The sequence below is a fragment of the Somniosus microcephalus genome, unplaced genomic scaffold, assembly GCF_052327205.1.
Source record: "Somniosus microcephalus isolate GS21.2 unplaced genomic scaffold, FLI_Smic_1.0 unresolved_chr3, whole genome shotgun sequence".
Lineage (NCBI taxonomy): Eukaryota > Metazoa > Chordata > Chondrichthyes > Squaliformes > Somniosidae > Somniosus > Somniosus microcephalus.
The window spans coordinates 22,265,045-22,270,262 of NW_028225181.1; positions in this window are offsets into that span (position 1 = coordinate 22,265,045).

Consider the following 5,218-nt stretch of genomic DNA (forward strand, 5'->3'; position numbering starts at 1 on the left):
GCTGCACTGTCGGAGGGGCAGTACTGAGGGAGCGCTGCACTGAGGGAACGCTGCACTGTCGGAGGGGCAGTACTGAAGGAGCACTGCACTGTTCGGAGGGGCAGTACTGAGGGAGCGCTGCACTGAGGGAACGCTGCACTGTCGGAGGGGCAGTACTGAAGGAGCGCTGCACTGTTCGGAGGGGCAGTACTGAGGGAGCGCTGCACTGTCGGAGGGGCAGTACTGAGGGAGCACCGCACTGTCGGAGGGGCAGTACTGAGGGAGCGCTGCACTGTCGGAGGGTCAGTACTGAGGGAGCGCTGCACTGTCGGAGGGGCAGTACTGAGGGAGCGCTGCACTGTCGGAGGGGCAGTACTGAGGGAGCGCTGCACTGTCGGAGGGGCAGTACTGAGGGAGCGCTGCACTGTCGGAGGGGCAGTACTGAGGGAGCGCTGCATTGTCGGAGGGGCAGTACTGAGGGAGCGCTGCACTGTCGGAGGGGCAGTACTGAGGGAGCGCTGCACTGTCGGAGGGGCAGTACTGAGGGAGCGCTGCACTGAGGGAACGCTGCACTGTCGGAGGGGCAGTACTGAAGGAGCACTGCACTGTTCGGAGGGGCAGTACTGAGGGAGCGCTGCACTGAGGGAACGCTGCACTGTCGGAGGGGCAGTACTGAAGGAGCGCTGCACTGTTCGGAGGGGCAGTACTGAGGGAGCGCTGCACTGTCGGAGGGGCAGTACTGAGGGAGCGCTGCACTGTTGGAGGTGCTGTCTTTTGGATGAGATGTTAAACCGAATCCCCATCTGCTCTCTCAGGTGGATGTAAAAGATCCCATGGCACTATCTCATCCAACTAACCCTCATCCAACATCACTATTTATCCCTCAATTAACATTACTAAAAAAAAACAGATGATCTAGTCATTATCACATTGCTGTTTGTGGGAGCTTGCTGTGCGCAAATTGGCTGCCGCGTTTCCTACATTTCAACAGTGACTACACTCCAAAAAGTACTTCATATGCTGTAAAGTGCATTGAACATCCTGAGGTCGTGAAAAGTGCCATATAAATGCAAGTGACATTCGCGCCACACAAGCGCCAGGCAATGACCATCTCCAACAAGCGAGCGTCTAACCACTGCCCCTTGACATTCAACAGCATTACCATCGCTGAATCCCCCATCAACAACATCCTGGGGGTCACCATTGACCAGAAACTTAACTCAAGATGTGGTCTCACCAAGGCCCTGTACAATTGCAGCAAGACATCCTTGCTCCTGTACTCGAATCCTCTCGCTATGAAGGCCAACATACTATGTAATACTTTGTAATTAAGCTGATCAGAGAGAGCCAGCCTCGATTTGTACAGGGTACGTCAGGTCCAACGAACCTTGTTAAATTTTTTTGAGGCTGTAACTAACACGGTAGATAAGGGACTGTCTGTGGATGTTATTTATGTGGACTTCCAGAAGGTATTCGACAAGACTGCACAAGAGAGATTGTTAACAAAAATGTGAGCACATAGAATTGGAGGTAACGTATTGGCTTGGATAGGGAATTGGGTTAGGAGGTTTGAGACAGAGAGTAGGGATAATGAGTCTGTACTCAAATTGGCAGGATGTGACTCGTGGTGTCCCCCAAGGATATGTACTGGGACCTCAGCTTTTCATGATATTTATAGAATCATAGAAGAATGGTTACTGCACAGAAGGAGGCCATTCGGCCCATCGAGCCCGTGCCCACTCTCTGCAAGAGCTCTTCAGCTAGTCCCAATCCCCCGCCCTTTCCCTGTAGCCCTGCAAATGTTTTTCCTTCAGGTACTTATCCAATTCCCTTTTGAAAGCCATGATTGAGTCCGCCTCCACCGCCCTTCCAAGCCGTGAATTCCAGATCCTAACCACTCGCTGCGTAAAGAAAGTTTTTCCTCATGTCGCCTTTGGTTCTTCTGCCAATCACCTTAAATCTGTGTCCTCTGGTTCTCGACCTTTCCGCCAATGGGAAGAGTTTCTCTCTATCTACTCTGTCCAGACCCCTCATGATTTTGAACACCTCTATCAAATCTCCTCTCAATATTCTCTGCTCTGAGGAGAACAACCCCAGCTTCTCCAGTCTATCAACGTAACTGAAGTCCCTCATCCCTGGAATCATTCTCGTAAATCTTTTCTGCACCCTCTCTAAGGCCTTCACATCCTTCCTAAAGTGCGGTGCCCATAATTGGACACAATACTCCAACTGAGGCCGAACCAGTGTTTTATAAAGGTTCATCATAACTTCCTTGCTTTTGTACTCTCTGCCTCTATTTATGAAGCCCAGGATCCCGTACGCTTTTTTAACTGCTTTCTCAACCTGCCCTGCCACCTTCAATGATTTGTGCACATTTACCCCCAGGTCTCTCCATTCATGCACCCCCATTAGAATTGTACCCTTTAGTTTATATTGCCTCTCCTCGTTCTTCCTACCAAAATGTACCACTTTGCACTTTCCTGCGTTAAACTTCATCCGCCACCTGTCTGCCCATTCCACCAGCCTGTCTATGTCTCCTTGAAGTCTATCACTCTCCTCCTCACTGTTCGCGATACTTCCAAGTTTTGAGTCGTCTGCAGAATTTGAAATTGTGCCCTGCACATTCAGGTTCAAGTCATTAATATATATCAAGAGAAGCAGTGGTCCTCGTACTGACCCCCGGGGAACACCACTGTATAAAATGACTTAGATGAAGGAATAGAGGGCCATCTATCTAAGTGCGCCAAGTTAGGAGCGCAGACGGGAACAGGCGGTTGCAAAGGGGACACTGAGAGATTAAGTGAGTGGGTAAAACCGGGGCAGACGGAGTTCGACGTGGGAAAGTGCGAGGTCATCCACTCTGGAGCTCAGCAAGATAGATCAGAGTACTTTCTACATGGTAAAAGACCATAAACTGTGGAGGAGCGGAGAGATTGAGGGCTCCGTGCACAGAAATCATTAGAAGCTTAGTGTGCAGGTCCAAAAACGTAATCAAAAAGGTTGTCCTTTATCACGGTGGCAAAGTGGTTGGCACTGTTGCCTCACAGCGCCAGGGACCCGGGTTCAAATCCGGCCTCGGGTGACTGTCTGTGTGGAGTTTGCACATTCTCCCCGTGTTTGCGTGGGTTTTCTCCAGGTGCTCCGGTTTCCTCCCACAGTCCAAAGATGCGCGGGTTAGGTTGATTGGCCATGATAAAAATTGGCCCTTAGTGTTAGGGGGGATTAAATATGTGGGGTTACGGGGATAGGGCTTGGGTGGGATGGCTGTCAGTGTAGGGACCGGGTGCTAGGGTTTGGATGATCAGCCATGATTTACAAAGGGTAAATCGTGCTTGACTAATCTATTGGAATTTTTTGAGGGAGTAACTGGTAGAATAGATGGGGGAGAGCCAGTAGATGTGGTGTACCTGGACTTCCAAAAGGCCTTCGATAAGGTCCCACATAAAAGATTAGCATGGAAAATTGAGGCTCATGGGATAAAGGGGAAAGTTTTGGCGTGGATAGGGAACTGGCTGTCAGATAGAAAACAGAGAGTTGGAATAAACGGCTCATTTTCTGAATGGCAGGCAGTAACAAGTGGGGTACCACAGGGATCTGTCCTGGGCCCCCAGCTGTTCACAATTTACATTAATGACCTGGATCAGGGAGTCGGATGCAGCATTTCCAAATTTGCAGACGACACTAAACTAGGAGGGGGGGTGGGCTCAGAGGAAGAGACCAGGAAGCTCCAGAGCGATTTGGACAGACTGGGCGATTGGGCGGATAAATGGCAGATGCACTATAATGTGGACAAGTGCGAAGTTATCCACCTTGGGTGCAGGAACGGGAGGGCAAATTATTATTTAAATGGCAATAGATTGGGAGAGGGGGAAGTACAGAGAGACCTGGGTGTTCTTGTACACCAGTCACTGAAGGCGAGCATGCAGGTGCAACAGGCGGTCAAGAAGGCAAACGGTATGCTGGCCTTCATAGCAAAAGGGTTAGAATACAGGAACAGGGATACCTTGCTGCAGCTGTACAGGGCACTGGTGAGACCACACCTCGAGTACTGTGTACAGTTTTGGTCGCCTCATCTGAGGAAGGATGTTCTTGCCATGGAGGGGGTGCAGCGGCGATTCACCAGGCTGATACCAGGAATGGCGGGAATGACCTATGAGGAGAGACTATGTAGTTTAGGGATGTACACACTGGAGTTTAGAAGATTGAGAGGGGACCTCATAGAAGTGTATAAAATTCTGACAGGTCTAGACAGACTGGATGCAGAAGGAATGTTTCCCTTGGCGGGTGAGAACAGAACTAGAGGACATAATTTAAGGATAAGGGCTAAACCATTTAGGACAGAGATGAGGGGGAATTTCTTCACTCAGAGAGTGGTGAACCTGTGGAACTCATTGCCACAGAGGGCAGTGTACGCCAGCTCATTAAATATATTTAAGAGGGAATTAGATATATTTCTACGGGCAAAAGGGGTTAAGGGTTACGGAGAGAAGGCGGGGACGGGATACTGAATTAAAGGATCAGCCATGATCTCATCGAATGGCGGAGCAGGCACGAAGGGCCGAATGGCCTACTCCTGTTCCTATCTTCTATGTATCTATGTATCTATGTATCTCGTTGAATGGCGGAGCAGGCTCGAAGGGCCGAATGGCCTACTCCTGCTCCTAGTTTCTATGTTTCTATCTCAAAGAGGGCTGGAATACAGGGGGGTGGAAGTTATTGCTGCAGTTGTTCAGAGCTCTAGTCAGACCCCATCTGGAGCAACTGTGTTCGGTTCTGGGCTCCGCACCTCAGGAAGGATAGATTGGCCTCGGAGGGGGTGCAGTGCAGATTCACCAGAATAATACCGGGGCTAGGAACCTAGGAACAGGAGGAGGCCATTCAGACCCTCGAGCCTGTTCCGCCGTTCAATGCGATCATGGCTGATCTGTATCTTAACTCCATCCACCAGGCCTTGGCTCCCTCCCCTTTTGTACACTTGGCTGGCAAAAAATCTATCAGTCACAGAATTAAAATGATTAATTACAGGAAACTCTTTTTTTATCCAGCACCGACGGGACCGGCGTGGTGCCGGTTTATCAAAACGTCCGGATTACAGAGAGGTATAGTTAAAAGGTACGAGAGCCCCGTACACAGCAACAAATCCAGGCTTCCCTGTTGCTTAGCAACAGGTGCAGGAACCCCGGCCACAGACCAAGCGTCCCTGTTGCTTAGCAACAAGTGCAGGAATCCCGGTTACATG